At 44.7% G+C, this 17,785-nt stretch overlaps 1 protein-coding gene across 2 annotated transcripts in view; it reads right to left on the reverse strand.

Annotated features, from left to right (window-relative positions):
- The window catches only part of LOC139389308 (phosphatidylinositol polyphosphate 5-phosphatase type IV-like), a 37,016-nt gene that overhangs the window by 8,724 nt on the left and 10,507 nt on the right, over positions 1–17,785 (reverse strand). The window lies entirely within an intron of this gene.

Consider the following 17,785-nt stretch of genomic DNA (forward strand, 5'->3'; position numbering starts at 1 on the left):
TCCACGTCATACGTCAACATCTTGTAGAGCCACAGATCTTTCTCCTTTTGCGCTTTCGACACTCACGATATCAATATCATACCGCTCATTGCCACTCTGACCGATTCCACTCTACCCAATTCGTCGTTCACCATCTTCGAGACCGCAAACGAGAAAACAAAACACACGTTGCTTGCATTGTAGCGCCACCTACTGGTAACTAGTAATAGTAGTCGTACAACTACGCGAGCCAACCTGATCTCATGTCATGAGTTTACTGTACATAAATAGTTCGCTCATACAATTAGGATTTAGAATATTAAAATGGACATGAATGCTCTAAAAATGGTTTATTTCACATTAATTCGACATTACAAAGTATCAATGGCAGCCGATGCTGAATTATTTTACACAATTCACATACAAGAAAATAATCAACACAATATTAACTACAACTTTAAAATATATATATTTTGGAAAACCATCAGAGCTAAGGGTAAAACAGAAATGGCAGTCCACAGCTCGCTGGTTGAGCAGTCTAGTTCTATGAAAGTATAAAAGGTCAGCCATTTTGTTCAGACAATTGTTTACAGACAGATTATTTCACTTATAATTCACTGTATCACAATTCCAGTGGGTCAGAAGTTTACATACACTAAGTTGACTGTGCCTTTAAACAGCTTGGAAAATTCCAGAAAATTATGTCATGGCTTTATAAGCTTCTGATAGGCTAATTGACCTCATTTGAGTCAATTGGAGGTGTACCTGTGGATGTATTTCAAAGCCTACCTTCAAACTCAGTGCCTCTTTGCTTGACATCACGGGAAAATCAACAAAAAAAATAAGTCAAGACCTCAGAAAAGCAATTGTAGACCTCCACAAGTCTGGTTCATCATTGGGAGCAATTTCCAAATGCCTGAAGGTACCGACATAACCTGAAAGGCCGCTCAGCAAGGAGGAAGCCACTGCTCCAAAACCACAATAAAAAAGCCAGACTATGGTTTGCAACTGAGCATGGGGACAAAGATTGTACTTTTTGGAGAAATGTCCTCTGGTCTGATGAAACAAAAATAGAACTGTTGGGCCATAATGACCATCGTTATGTTTGGAGGAAAAAGGGGGAGGCTTGCAAGCCGAAGAACACCATCCCAACCGTGAAGCACTGGGGTGGCAACATCATGTTGTGGGGGTGATATGCTGCAAGAGGGACTGGTGCCCTTCACAAAATTGATTGTATCATGAGGAGGAAAATTCTGTGGATATATTGAAGCAACATCTCAAGACATCAGTCAGGAAGTTAAAGCTTGGTCGCAAATGGGTCTTCGAAATGGACAATGACCCCAAGCATACTTCCAAAGTTGTGGTAAAATGGCTTAAGGACAACAAAGTCAAGGTATTGGAGTGGCCATCACAAAACCCTGACCTCAATCCCATAGAAAATTTGTGGGCAGAACTGAAAAAAGTGTGTGAAAGCAAGGAGGCCTTACAAACCTGACTCAGTTACACCAGCTGTGTCAGGAGGAATGGGATAAAATTCACCCAACTTATTGTGGGAAGCTTGTGGAAGGCTACCTGAAATGTTTGACCCAAGTTAAACAATTTCAAGGCAATACTAGCAAATACTAATTGAGTGCATGTAAACTTCTGACCCACTGGGAATGTGAGGAAAGAAATAAAAGCTGAAATAAATAATTCCCTCTACTACATTTCACATTCTTAAAATAAAGTGGTGTTCCTAACTGACCTAAGATAAGGAATTTGTATTCGGATTAAATGTCAGGAATTGTGAAAAACTGTGTTTAAATGTATTTGCCTAAGGTGTATGTAAACTTGACTGGGTGTGGTAACTCAAATGTCTAAAGTTTAGTAAAGATGTTAGGTACAGTGGAACTCTTTATAAATGGAAGCATAGCAGTGTATCAACCTACAGTTGGGAAGTCGGAAGTTTACATACACCTTAGTCAAATACATTTCAGTTACCACACCCGGTCTCAGGGATGGTTGACTCTGGAAACTCCTTTGGTCTCTACTGTTAGGTACGTCAGCTTTGAGTTTTCTTGAACCTTATCTGTGGAACAATCTTCAAAATGTTCTTAAACGTGATGTTGTGTGGTGCCTCTAGGGGAATTCAGAAAGCTGATTGAAGACCTTATTACTGATGAATGTGTTGTTGTTTTTTATGACCATATTTTTCTTTCTGCTTGCATTTAGTATTTGTATGTTGATGTGTGTATTTTCTGTTAATTATTTAATTCAGGGCTCATCTGTAAAAGAGACCTTGGTCTCAGTCAACCCCCTCGTAAAATATAGATTATATATATATATATTATTTACAATAAAATAAATCAAAATAGACTTGTCTGTTTGTTCAATGTATTCACACATGTAGCCTACTGTAGCCTATATTTATGTTGAAATGACTTATTGTTGTTTATTTTTTCCTAGTAAGCTCTTTGAGATTCTGTAATGAAAAGCGTTATAAAAAGTTGAATACATTACTAAGTAAAATGTTTGTTGCAGCCAGAGACAACCTTTGCAATTGCACTTTTAACCAGAAGGTGTCATTATAGGGATGTGTACTGTAAGTGCAGCAAGTGTGGCTACTTGATTCACAATAACATATGAAATACATCTGATTTAGCTCAATTATTGACTTGTACGTCATCTACACACATTCACATATCCCATTTCCAATGAAATAGTGGGTAGAGTGAAGAGAGCAGGTTTGCAGACTGTTGAGGCCATGATTATTCAGCATACGGTCGACGAGGCTATTTACCCAGAGTAAATACAAAGGCCACTTTCTGAGCTGTTTGAGAACTGCTAAGTTCCTGTGTTTACTCATGTTTAAAATGTTTATTGGCTCAATGATCCTGCAGCACAGAAGTGTTCTCCTGTGATTGAATCACGGTGCTTTATCTGAAATCCCAGCGAGCGCTCTGACATTGAGTCTCACCCTGGTAGAGAGCAGATGGATGCTGCAGCTGGCTTCATGCAACTCAGCTCGTGTTTGATATCGTCACCTTTTATGGCTCCCTCCTACAGTTGAAAGCGAGATGGCTAGGTTAGAGAGGACCTGGGAATCTTGACTAGAGAGGGTTCCATAATCCAGGGCATCTGTTCACTGTAAACAATGTTCTTTCATGACTGTAAGACTAAAAAGCCTCCCAATGATGTCACTCCATGATTATGAACTTCTGGATCATCTGTACCAGAGCTTATTATATATACACTAAAGATCTGGGGACCAGGTTACCTCATCTCCCCTACTGAGAATGATCCTTGCACAGTTCAAACATGTTTGAGAATACCACTTACACATAGCCTGTTGGTGTGGACCCAAAGGTCTCCCAAATAGGACTGTGTTCAGACATGCCTCTCTCTCCCAGTGTTTCCGACCCATTTTACAGAGCTGCTATATAGAGAGCCCTGGTGAAAGTGGCAGCTGCATGTTGCAACAAGACTCTTGGTTAGGCGTGGGAATAAAAAATGAGCTGGAAGCTCAAGGGACACGTATGCAGTTTAACCACAAAAAAGTAATTAGGGTCTGCTCACGGAAAAGGTTTTCCACAATGTCTGAATCTTCTGCATGCTGTATATGTACAGTGGCAAGAAAAAGTAGGTGAACCCTTTGGAAATACCTGGATTTCTGAATAAATTGGTCATAAAATTTGATCTGATCTTCATCTAGGTCACAACAACAGACAAACACAGTCTGCTTAAACTAATAACACACAAACAACTATACATTTTCATGTCTTTATTGAACACACAGTGTTAACACTCACAGTGCAGGGTGGGAAAAGTATGTATTAAACCCCTGGATTTAAAAGCTGGTTGACCCTCCTTTGGCAGCAATAACCTCAACCAAACGTTTTCTGTAGTTGCGGATCAGACCTGCACAATTTTGGACTATTCCTCTTTACAAAACTGTTTCAGTTCAGTAATATTCTTGGGATGTCTGGTGTGAACTGTTCTCTCGAGGTCATGCCACAGCATCTCAATCGGGTTGAGGTCAGGACTCTGAATGGGCCACTCCAGAAGGCGTATTTTCGTCTGTTGAAGCCATTCTGTTGTTGATTTACTTCTGTGTTTTGGGTTGTTGTTCTGTTGCATCAACCAACTTTTGTTGAGCTTCAATTGGTGGACAGATAGCCTAACATTCTCCTGCAAAATGTCTTGATAAACTTGGGAATTCATTTTCCCATCGATGATAACAAGCTGTCCAGGCCCTGAAGCAGAAAAGCAGCCCCAAACCATGATGCTCCCTCCCTCCACCATAGTTTACAGTTGGGATGAGGTTTTGATGTTGGTGTGCTGTGCCTTTTTATCTCCACACATAGTATTGTGTGTTCCTTCCAAACAACTCAACTGTAGTTTCATCTGTCTACAGAATATTTTGCCAGTTGCGCTGTGGAACATCCAGGTGCACTTTTGCACTGTTTTTTTGGACAGCAGTGTCTTCTTCCGTGGTGTCCTCCCATGAACACCATTCTTGTTTAGTGTTTTATGTATTGTAGACTCGTCAACAGACATGTTAGCATGTTCCAGAGATTTCTGTAAGTCTTCAACTGACACTCTAGGATTCTTCTTAACCTCATTGGGCATTCTGTGCTGTGCTCTTGCAGTCATCTTTGCAGGACGGCCAGTCCTAGGGAGAGTAGCAACAGCGCTGAACTTTCTCCATTTACAGACAATTTGTCTTACTGTAGACTGATGAACATCAAAGCTTTTAGAGATACTTTTGTAACCCTTTCCAGCATTATGCAAGTCAACAATTCTTAATCTTAGGTCTTCTGAGATCTCTTTTGTTTGAGGCATGGTTCAGATCAGGCAAAGCTTCTTGTGAATAGCAAACTCAAATTTTGTGAGTGTTTTTTATAGGGCAAGGCAGCGCTAACCAACATCTCCAATCTCGTCTCATTGATTGGACTCCAGGTTAGCTGACTCCTGACCCCAATTAGCTTTTGGAGAAGTCATTAGCCTAGGGTTTCACACTTTTTCCAACCTACACTGAATGTTTAAATGTTTAAATTACAATAATTTGTGCCATTAGATTAAGCAGACTGTTTGTCTATTGTTGTGACTTAGATGAAGATCAGATCAGATTTGATGACCAGTTTATGCAGAAATCCAGTTAATTCCAAAAGGTTCACATACTTTTTCTTGTCACTGTATGCACTAGTATGTGAGCATATACTGTATCGCCCCTCACCAAGAGACAACTGATCGACCTTCCCTGATAAAACATTGGAACTGTGGATCCACTCTTTCAATCATATTGTAGATTTTGTATAGATTTTGGAATCAAAATATTTTTGTCTGGAACCATAGTTTAGACTGTGACGATACTAATTGGAATTTCAAACATTGTGTCTGTAGTGCCATGTAGTAAACCTGGGCAGAATATTTTGGATTCTTTGGTAATGTTAGCATTAGCAGCATTTGCTTGACTCCTATTCAAAGTGTCCATGCGGTGTAAACATTGACTTTGGCCACTTGATGTCTGTTTCTATCATGGCCAGACTGTACACTTCCTTTTTACCCGTTTCTCATTATAAAAAACAATAACAGAGCAGTGCAGTAAATACATCAGTGGTCATACAGACACACAAACACACCCACTCCATTCCATCCGTTTAAGGGTGAGAAAAGGACAAAGTTGTTCATTAAACTTCTCTATTGTGCAGCAGTGTAATGGTCTCTCTCTCTCTCTCTCTCTCTCTCTCTCTCTCGCTCTCTCTCTCTCTCTCTTGAGAGGGCCGAGCGAGCGGGAATCGATGCGCTGATATGATATTCAGTCTAATGAGGATCAGAAACATCTTAATGAAGGCCCGTAATCCCGGTTTAATCCCTCATTACAGGCCAATCTGTATTCAGTGCTCCTACCTCTGCAGTCACGGCACATTGCCCTCGCTATTGTTCTCCCTCTCCCCATCCTTCACATAGGGCCACGCTCTCTTTGTCTTCTCTCGGTGTCAGTTATATTTGATCCCCTCATTAGACTTTAAGAAGAGAAGCGCTCCAGGGCTGAAAATAGTGCTTTTGTATGCACTTCTTATAGTATTAGTGGACTGAAATGGAAAATGAGACATATGCTTAATAACTCTAGACCAGTGTGGGACTGGGGCACAGACGTATTGTTGAATCATTTTATCAAATTAAATGTTATAATGGAGTTTGAGTGGTAAGACTGGCTGGGCTTTGACCAGAAGTAAAGAGACACACTTCTGAGTCATGTAATACTTACTGTATGACCTTAGACAGTGTGACTTTAGTAGTCAGACATATAGGCTTTTACAAAAGAAACCTCATCTTGAGAGTATCCTACATGAATTGTGTTCAAAACAGATATGACCCCTATAATGTGACACCATACGTGTATAGGACTACACACTTCTGACAGGACCACTGAAATCAATCAAACCTATGAAATCCAACCTGTCCAACCACATTGCTTTGCAAATACCTTTGCAAGGTAGACCCTTGTGAATGGAGCATGTTAAAATATCCAGAGGGAATATTGTTGGATGATATTTGAGGTGTTGGGTGTCTGAATGGAGGTGTGTGTATTGGTGATCTCTACTTCCTACAATAGTCCTGAACATGAAGGCCCTAGTTACGGGCTCCAGCTATAGGGCTGAGAGTTTTCCCAGGAAAAGTCAGGTCAGCTCACATGGTCAGGAAAAACTCTGTGCTCTATTACACTACAACGTTAGAACCATTTTGTTGAGCCCTGTGGATGAGAATAGCAGCCGAACTTTGTGAAAACCAGCTTATCAACACCAAGGGCGTCTATTCCTGTCGGCCAATGCACGCGTCCCAATTTACACTAATGAAGGAGGTTAATGTTGAATGATATGGAGAGAGAGAGAGATAGAGAGAGGCGTTGCAATGGTCCACTGTTGGGGTGAGAGGATCATTTGTTTGGCGATGATGTCGCTATAGCTCAACCATCATAAATACCTTGCCCTATTGCTTGACGACGAGGGAGCCGGGGGAGAAAACATATAATGATAAATTAATCTCATTAAGAGTAAGAGTTGCTAAAAGCAGTAATGCAGCACAGACATGATGAGGTGAGGCCATAGGGAGACATCGGTACAGTTGTATCTGTGTGTGTCTGAATGAAGATCAAAGGCATGTGTCTTTCACCTGAGGAGGAATATCAGCATCAAGAGCCCTGCTTTATTTTGGGGGGGGCAGATTCCCCATTTCTTCTCCAGCTAATGGCAGCATAAAAAAACTGTCTTTAAAAGACTGAAGAGGTGTAATTCAGAATTATCTCTACAATGGGGACCAGCACTGGCAATATTTTTGCAGTCAACAATTAAGTTCATATTTTATGTCAAATATACGTCATAAGTCATATTTGATCTGCACTTTGTTTTGAATAGAAACGCATTTACGTTTTGTTTTGTTGAACCCAAAGGGACAGTTGATATACAGTTGACTTTGTCACAACAAAGTTGTGTTCCCTTCCAAAGGTATTCCTTTCAAAACAGTGAGAACTCTGCAGGTCTAATTTAGAGCTCTGTGTCACTTAACACTGCCTTACCAGCCAATCAAAACCAAAACACAGCCTGCTGATTTTGATTATATCCATATCCAATATCCACCATATTTTCATGAGGGTAGGTTTTTATGAGGGTAGGTTGGGCCATGTCTGTGCACGCACATCGAGTGGGCAAGGAACATTATCATTTATATCACCAAAAGGGGGTCAAAAATGGAAGAAAAACAACATCATTGCTTATTGGAAGTTTCTTGGAAACCAACCGTCAGGCAATGTGTAGTATATGATGGTGTCTTTAGAAAAGTATAGGGTTCGTAAGCTGTGGAGGCACAGGTTAGAGATCCATATACTCAATCACTGTGGCAGATCTCCCTCAGAGGGGATGTTTTTGCTCAAACATGCTTTGTGTAATCCACTCAGATTCCCTGCTTGCTTCATTCCATGTTCCCATTCCCAATTTGAGTCGGAATGATCCAGGCAGGTCTACGGGTCAACTGGCATGAACACTGCTCCACCCAAAATCACCAACTCTCAAACTCATCAACACCTAAACTTGGCTTCTTAAATTAAATTACTCCTACCTCAAATTCGAGGGTGTAGTATTTAATTAGCATTTACTGTTCAGATATTATTTAAATGAAAGGGGCCCCCAGTGAACCTCAACTTGAATTTGCCTGTATTGCTTCATCCCATTATCCATCCCCCCCACTCCCCTCCTCCCTCTGGCTCTGCCCCTGCTCTGTTTACACTGGGCAAAGAGAGGAGCAGGTGCAGGCCTCAGGGGTATTGTGTGTGTGCGTGTGTTTGTGTGTGTGTATGTGCGTGTGTTTGTATGTGTGTGTGTGTGCGTGCGTGCGTGCTCGTGTGTGTGTGTGTGTGCTCTCTGAGAGAGCATGTGCCAGCAAAGACCCTGTACACTAATCACACATGATAGCATCTCCAGCAGAAAGACAACAGGCGCACGTTAGCGCCTCGGGCACTGGGCTGGCCAAACTGCCATAACCAGCCATGGTGACAGCACTCTCACTCAGACACATAAACACACTCTCACTCTCGCTCGCTCTCTCTCTCTCTCTCTCTCACACACCCACACACACACACACACACACACACACACACACACACACACACACACACACACACACACACACACACACACACACACACACACACACACACACACACACACACACACACTGCTGCCTTTAAGGTGTCTGTGTCTGTTATTTGTTATTGGAGAGTGAGGGGAACAAGATTAGATCTACAGATTGCACAGTGTGTGTGCGATGCTTTCTACTGACAAAACAAATGGTTTTGTGTTAATATAAGAATAGTTATTTTTCAAATCACATGGTTTTGAACACATTTAAAGTACAGTTGAAGTCGAAAGTTTACATACACTTACGTTGGAGTCATTAAAACTCATTTTTCAACCACTCCACACATTTCTTGTTAACAAACTGTAGTTTTGGCAAGTCGGTTAGGACATCTACTTTGTGCATGACACAAGTCATTTTCCCAACAATTGTTTACAAACAGATTATTTAACTTAGAATTCACTGTATCACAATTTCAGTGGGTCAGAAGTTTACATACACTAAGTTGACTGTGTCTTTAAATAGCTTGGAAAATTCCAGAAAATTATTTCCTGGCTTTAGAAGCTTCTGATAGGCTAATTGACACCGTTTGAGTCAATTGGAGGTGTCCCTGTGGATGTACAGTTGAAGTCGGAAGTTTACATACACCTTAGCCAACTACATTTAAACTCAGTTTTTTAACAATTCCTGACATTTAATCCTAGTAAAATTCCCTGTCTTAGGTCAGTTAGGATCACCACTTTATTTTAAGAATGTGAAATGTAGTAGAGAGAATGATTGATTTCAGATTTGATTTCTTTCCTCACATTCCCAGTGAGTCAGAAGTTTACATACACTCAATTAGTATTTGGTAGCATTGCCTGTATCCACCATCTTTGGTTATATCTCTATGGGTGGGACCCTGCCAACCTCTGATCATCTTTGACCCCTGTTCTGCTGTGGCCAAACGCTTTAGTAAGGGCTACAGAGATTAGTTCCACATGGTGACTTACAAGGCACAATTCATGAAGTGTTATTATTGGATTTCCATGCAGTACGTACTCACAATTCATAAGGGTCAATCAAATCAGGTATTTCATGTTATGATATGTGAAATAATATGTTACGCACATTTCTACAGCTATGTTTGTAATCATGTTGCTTCTCTGAGACTCCATTTGCAGATTAATAGAAGATGTCTGTCTGCAGTTAGGGAGTCTCCCAGCTTACTGTGTTGTTGACACAGCTGCAGGCAGGCGGAGTGAGTGTGTAGCCTACCCAGAAACCAGGATGCATCATGTGCTTGCCAGCCCACCTCACAGGGCTAAACACTCACTGTGAGAACAATTGAAAGGTGAGGATATTTTGATTGTTAGCCGTTAGACTTGAGAGAAAGCTTGAGTAATTTGTAGGCCAGGGCACTGGAAGCAAACAACCCTCTTGGACACGCCACTCTTTTATTTCTGAAGCTTGTTCTTACACAAAAACATTTTTCAAATTCCCTTTTGTTATTAGTCTTATCTTATCAGGTACTGATGAATAATTGTAGCCAGCACCCTTACAAAACTAAACAACCAGCGGCTCCACTCTACAATAACTGATCATCCATACTAAGAAAATATTGATATAGCTGCATTATGCAACTTTTTGGGAGACCTTACAGAAGTCACACAGAAATGTGTTTTACAGATCTGTCATTCTCATTGAAAGCAAATTGATGTGGTAGATCTGTTCTATGTCAGCTATTTCTATGCTTCCAGTTTTTAAGTTTTGTTTTTGCGTCTTTTACTTTCGGTTTTGTACACTAGCTTCAAATAGCTGAAAGTACATTATTTTTGGTTATGGAAAATATATTTCACAGGGGTTTAGATGGTTCAATGATTTTCTACAACAGTGGTTCCCAAACTTTTTATAGTCCCGTACCCCTTCAAACATTCAACCTCCAACTGCGTCTAGCACAAGGGTCAGCGCACCATCATTGTAAGCCTACCACACACACACTATACAATACATTTATTAAACATAAGAATGAGTGTGAGTTTGTCACAACCCGGCTCGTGAGTGACAAAGAGCTCTTATAAGACAAGGGCAAAAATAATAATATAATAATAATCAATCATTTTGCTCTTTATTTAGCCATCTTACATTAAAAAAATCTTAGTTGTTCATCGAAAATTGTGAATGACTCAGAGAAAGGTGTGCTTGAAAGGATGCACATAACTCTGCAATGTTGGGTTGTATTGACAGAAAAGAGCTCCAACTTCTTAATCATAGCCTCAATTATGTTCCGCACATTGAATATAGTTGCGGAGAGTCCCTGTAATCTGAGATTCAGATCATTCAGGCGAGAAAAAACATCACCCAGATAGGCCAGTCGTGTGAGAAACTCGTCATCATACAAGCGGTCAGACAAGTGAACATGATGGTCAGCAAAGAAAACTTTAAGCTCGTCTCTCAATTAAAAACAACGTGTCAATACTTTGCCCCTTGATAACCAGCGTACTTCTGTATGTTGTAAAAGCGTTACATGGTTGCTGCCCATATCATTGCATAATGCAGAAAATACACGAGTTCAGGGGCCTTGCTTTAGCAAAGTTAACCATTTTCACTGTAGTGTCCAAAACGTCTTTCAAGCTGTCAGGCATTCTCTTGGCAGCAAGAGCCTCTCGGTGGATGATGCAGTGTACCCAAGCGGGGAAGAGAGCAACTGCATTACCGCTCCACTGTCATGGCTTTTGCGCCATCAGTACAGATACCAACACATCTTGACCACCTAAGTCCATTTGATGTCACAAAGCTGTTCAATACTTTAAAAATATCCTCTCCTGTTGTTCTGGTTTCTAGTGGTTTGCAGAAGAGGATGTCTTCCTTAATTGACCCCCCATAAACGTAACATCTGTTGACTCATCCAGCTGTAACGCATATAATTCACTGGCTTGTATGTGAAGCAGTAATTGTTTCAAAACATCTCCTGCCATGTCACTGATGCATCGTGAAACAGTGTTGTTTGATGAAGGCATTGTATATATAGTTTTTTGGGCCTTTTCCCCCAGCATTTTCCCAGCCATATCCACGGCTGCAGGAAGAATGAAGTCCTCCACAATAGTATGGGGCGTGCCTGTCCTAGCCACTCGATAGCTCACCATATAAGACGCTTCTAGCCCCTTCTTATTAATGGTATCTGTTGCTTTTATACGTCTTACTACTCAAAAGTCCTATTTATTCTCGCTCAAAAATTGCCCGTGGCTTATTTTTCAAATGGTCATGTTTCATTTCTACATTTCTGCGCAAGAGTGAAGGTTTCCCGCGAGTGAGTAACTGTTAATGTGATTGGATGTTAATTATTTGACTAGCCTAACTGTATTTGACATTGTGTTGTTATTTCGCTGAACACTAGATGATTTAATTTTATTTTGGGCAGTGAAACGAGGTGAAAAAAACCTCACCTAAATGCATAGCCTCATTGGAAAATATATCATTTTTATTTTATTTTTAAAAATGTGAATCACATTTTTATTTGGCATATGACATTGCGCTGCGCGTACCCCAGTTTAGCAATACCTGCTCTATGCTATACTTGCTTGTTGTGTCACATAAACTGAAAATATGCAAACTATTAGAATTTTTGCCACCAGGAAATGGCGGAGTGATTTATGCATAGTGCATCCATCTTTAAATTTGTTACTATAGTTGGGATGAAAACATGACAGTTTGGATGATCAATTCTTGTAGTTAAAATGTTGTCACATGAACATTGAACCAATACAAATGCTGTGCTGTGACCTTTTTGTTACATTCTGTCACAGACCCCACCGGAACCTTCATTACCCACACCTGTCCCTTATTCCCACTGATTAGTACTTGTATAAGTGTGCCCTTTTGTTTCCTGTGGGCTGTTGATTATTGTTCCAATGTCTGTTGGTGCGTGTGTCACGACTCCTACCGAAGGTGGCTCCCCTTCCCGTTCGTGTGGCTTCATCACCGGCCTACTAGCTGCCACTGATCTTTTCCCCCCCCCCCATTGTCTGTTTATTAGTTACACCTGTTGTTAATTAGGTTTATTAGTTGGGCTTTATTAGCCAGCCGGCCCACCTGCTGGGTGTGCGGGATTGTTCTATGTGTACTCATTATACACGACTGTAAGTCATGGTTGTTCGTGTACGTGAGTTGTTTTTGGGACTGTTTAGTTCCCCTGTGCTTTTGGGGCATTTGTTTTGAGTGGCGTCTGTTTTCACCTGGTTGGTGAATTTTTTATTTTTTTATTTAACTAGGCAAGTCAGTTAAGAACAAGTTCTTATTTTCAATGACGGCCTAGGAACAGTGGGTTAACTGCCTGTTCAGGGGCAGAACGACAGATTTGTACCTTGTCACCTTTGTACCTTGTCAGCTCAGGGGTTTGAACTTGCAACCTTCCGAACTTGCAACCTTTCGGTTACTAGTCCAACGCTTTAACCACTAGGCTACCCTGTGCGCTACTCTGAACTCTCTGTCTCCTGCGTCTGACTCCTTCACTACACCCCGGGCATTACAGAATCCCGTACCAGTAAATATGGAGTCAGCAGGAGGAGCTGCCAAACCCCTCCCATCGATGGAGGAACGTGTCCTCCACCACACCACCATCCTCCATCGGATCGGATCCTCCATGGACCAAATGATGGAGAGAATGGACCGATGGGAGAGGAGTGGTCTCCTCTCTCCACCTTCGGCTTCCCCAGCTCAGGATTCCCCTTCTCCTCTCTCCCCATCCCCCGGCTCCAGCGCTCTCCGTCTTGCGCTCCCGAGGGATTATGATGGAGCGGCGGCGGGGTGTCAGGGGTTCTTACTCCAACTAGAACTGTACCTGGCGACCGTGAGACCCACTCCCTCTCCTGCCTGACGGGTCGTGCTCTGGAGTGGGCAAACGCGGTCTGGAATGGCCCAGACTCAGCGAAGGAGCACTACCCGGAATTCGGGTAGAGTGACTGTTCCACCTTAGGCAGGAGAAGAGGAGCGCCCAGGATTACGCGCTGGAGTTCCGGACCTTGGCCGCTGGGTCTGGGTGGAACGACAGGGCCCTTATAGACCACTACCGGTGTAGTCTCCGGGAGGACGTCTGCAGGGAGCCTGCGTGTCGGGACACCGCTCTCTCCCTAGATGAACTAATTGACATGTCTATCCGTCTGGAAAATCTGCTGGCTACCCGCGGGCGTTCGGAGAGGGTCCTGTGCGTTCCACCACCCAGCAGCCCCGCTCCCATTCCGATGGAGTTGGGAGGGGCCGTGCCGAGGGGTACGGGAGGAGGAGGCTTCCCCTGCACCAGCTGTGGTCGGAGAGGACACACGGCGATCGGTGCTGGGGGGGCCCGTCTGGGAGACGAGAGGGCAGGCGGAACGTTTCTCGGTCACCCCAGGTGAGTCAGCACCAAACTCACCCAGAACCCCCTGTTGGTCAAATGTTTGTCTTGTTTGTCTTGATTTTTCCCCTTTTCCCAGCATAGGGCGCTATTCGATTCAGGTGCAGCTGGGAACTTTATGGATCGCGGACTCACCCTTAAGTTAGGGGTTCCGCTGGTGCCGATAGATTCTCCTTTTCCCGTGCACTCCCTAGATAGCCGGCCATTAGGGTCAGGGTTGGTCAGGGAGGCCACGGTTCCACTGGACATGGTAATGCAGGGTAATCATAGGGAGCGTATAAGTCTCTTTATTATCGATTCACCTGCGTTTCCAGTGGTGCTGGGGATTCCCTGGCTGGCTCGGCACAATCCTAAGATTTCGTGGAGAAGGGGATTCTCCAGGGGTGGTCAGAGGAGTGTTCTGGAAGGTGTCTGGGAGTTTCCATCGGTGCCACGTCGGTGGAGAGTCCAGACCAGGGTTTCACGGTCCGCATCCCCCCCGAATATGCCGATTTAACAATCGCTTTCAGTAAAAAGAATGCGACTAAATTACCACCTCATTGACCGGGAGGGGATTGTGCGATAGATCTCCAGGTAAACGCTGCGCTTCCCAAGAGTCACACGTACCCATTGTCCCAGGAGGAGATGTTGGCTATGGAGACATATGTCACGGAGTCTCTGGGACAGGGGTACATTCGGCCCTCCATCTCACCCGTCTCCTCGAGTTTGTTTTTTGTGAAAAAAAGGAGGGAGGTCTGCATCCGTGCATTGATTATAGAGGTTTAAATGCCATCACGGTGGGGTTTAGTTACCCACTACCTCTCATCGCTACAGCGGTGGAATCATTTCACGGAGCACAGTTCTTCACAAAACTGGATCTCAGGAGCGCGTATAGTCTGGTGCTTATTCGGGATGGTGACGAGTGGAAAACTGCATTTAGTAGCACATCAGGCCACTATGAGTACCTCCGTCATGCCATATGGTTTAAAGAATGCTCCAGCCGTCTTTCAATCCTTTGTAGTTGAGATTCTCAGGTACCTGCACGGGCAGGGCGTGGTTGTTTGTATCGATGACATTCCGATCTATTCCGCCACCCGCCACGCATGTGTCTCTGGTACGCAAGGTGCTTGGTAGACTGCTGGAGCATGACCTATACGTCAAGGCTGAGAAGTGTGTGTTCTCCAAACGAGCCGTCTCCTTCCTGGGTTATCGCATTTCCACCTCGGGGGTGGTGATGGAGTGTGACCGCATTAAGGCCGTGCGTAATTGGCCGACTCCAACCACGGTAAAGGAGGTGCAGCATTTTTGGGGGTTTGCCAATTACTACCGGAGGTTTATCCGGGGTTTTGGCCAGGCAGTGGCTCCCATTACCTCACTGCTGAAGGGGGGCCCGGTGCGTTTGCGGTGGTCGGCAGAGGCGGACAAAGCCTTCAATAGGTTGAAGGCGCTGTTCACGAATGCACCCGTGTTGGTGCACCTGGACCCCTCTCTAGCATTCATAGTGGAGGTGGACGCGTCCGAGGCTGGGGTGGGTGCCGTGCTATCACAGCGCTCGGGTACGCCACCAAAACTCCGCCCCTGCGCTTTCTTCTCAAGGAAGCTCAGTCCAGCGGAGCGTAACTATGATGTGGGGGACCGGGAGTTGTTAGCGGTGGTCAGGGCTCTGACGGTGTGGAGACACTGGCTTGAGGGTGCTAAGGACCCCTTTCTCATCTGGACCGACCACCAGAATCTGGAGTATATTCGGGCAGCTAGGAGACTGAACCCACGTCAGGCAAGGTGGGCCATATTCTTCACCCGGTTCCGGTTTACCTTGTCTTATAGACCAGGCTCCCAGAACGTAAAGGCTGACGCACTGTCCCGCCTTTACGACACAGAGGATCGGTCCACCGAGCCTACTCCCATCCTTCCCGCTTCGAGGCTGATGGCACCGTGGCATCCGAGTCAGACCGAGGCTCCTGCGGTGGAGGAGTGGGTGCAGCGCTCCAAGGAGACCTGGAGGGCCGTCCAGGAATCCCTCCAACAAGCCAGTGGACGGCAGAAGAGGAGTGCTGACCGCCACCGCAGTGAGGCCCCCGTGTTTGTACCAGGGGACAGGGTCTGGCTCACGACCCGAAACCTACCCCTCCGCTTGTCCTGCCGGAAACTGGGGCTGCAGTGTGTAGGGCCCTTTAAAGTCCTAAGGAGAATAAACAAGGTGTGTTATCGATTACAACTCCCTTCCTATTATCGTATTAACCCCTCGTTTCATGTGTCTCTCCTCAGGCCGGTGGTAGCTGGTCCCCTGCAGGACGATGGGGTGCCAGAGGTCCCTCCGCCCCCTCTGGACATCGAGGGGTCCCCGGCGTACACGATTCGGGCCATTCTGGACTCGAGATGCCGGGTGAGGGGCCTGCAGTACCTAGTGGACTGGGAGGGGTACGGTCCGGAGGAGTGGTGCTGGGTACCGGTGGGGGACATTTTGGATCCGTCAATGTTGAGGGATTTCCATCGCCTCCACCCGGATCGTCCTGCGCCTCACCCTCCGGGTCGCCCTCAAGGCCGATATCGGCGCCCTGCGGGAGCCACGCGTCAGGGTGGGGGTACTGTCACGACTCCTACCAAAGGTGGCTTCCCTTCCCATTCGGGTGGCGCTCGGCGGTCGTCGTCACCGGCCTACTAGCTGCCACTGATCTTTTCCTCCCCCTCCTTGTCTGTTTATTAGTTACACTTGTTGTTAATTAGGTTTATTAGTTGGGCTTTATTAGCCAGCCAGCAGATTGTTTTATGTGTACTCATTATACACGCCTGTAAGTCACGGTTGTTCGTGTATGTGAGTTGTTTTTGGGACTGTTTAGTTCCCCTGTGTTTTTGGGGCATTTGTTTTGAGTGGCATCTGTTTTCACCTGGTTGGTGAATAAAGAAGTAGCACTACTATGAACTCTCTGTCTCCTGCGTCTGACTCTTTCCTTCACTACACCCCGGGCATTACAGTGTGAGTACCTGTGCTGTGTGTTTTGGACTTTCGTGCCCTTGTGGATTGCGCAGATGATTACGGGTCTCGTCCCGTGTGATAATCATTATTCGAGGTACTCCTCGCTCTTTTGTTTTGGGTTTCTAACCTGTGTTTTGTATAGTGTTTGTTTGGTCTTCGTCCCCGTGCCTTTACACGGCACGATGTAAATTGGGTGCAATAAAAAAAACTATTACGCATTCCTGCACCTGTCTCCCGATTGTCTTCATGCCAACGTGACAGAATAAACGACTATTAAGGGAGACAGTGGGAACGGCCTGTCCGACGACGCTGTGACCGGTCCGTGCAACGACGCCGCTACTTCGGCAGTGGCAACTGGCCCGTCCGACTACGAAGCAACTTGTGATCGCCCTCGAGGCGAGGCCGGTGCCGGTGCCGGTGCCGCTGGGCTGCTGGTGCAGCGGGTCAGGGGGGGGGGGGTCACGGATCCCCCCGGAACTTTCATTACGCACACCTGTCCCCTATTCCCACTGATTAGTACTTGTATAAGTGTCCCCTTTGGTTTCCATTGGGCTGTCGATTATTGTTACTATGTCCGTTGGTGCGTGTGAGTACCTGTGCTGTGTGTTTTGGGCTTTCGTGCCCTTGTGGATTGTGCGGATGATTACGGGTCTCGTCCCGTGTGGTAATCATTGTGCGCTTGTGTTATTTATTCAAGGTACTCCTCGATCTTCTGTTTGGGTTTCAACCCTGTGTTTTGTTATGTGTTTGTTTGGTCTTCGTCCCCATCCCTTTACACGGCACGCCGTAATTTGGGCTGAATAAAAAACCCTATTGCGCATTCCTGCGCCTGTCTCCCGAATCATTCATACCAACATGACACATTCACC

The sequence above is a fragment of the Oncorhynchus clarkii genome, chromosome 30, assembly GCF_045791955.1.
Source record: "Oncorhynchus clarkii lewisi isolate Uvic-CL-2024 chromosome 30, UVic_Ocla_1.0, whole genome shotgun sequence".
In the NCBI taxonomy this organism is placed as follows: Eukaryota; Metazoa; Chordata; class Actinopteri; order Salmoniformes; family Salmonidae; genus Oncorhynchus; species Oncorhynchus clarkii.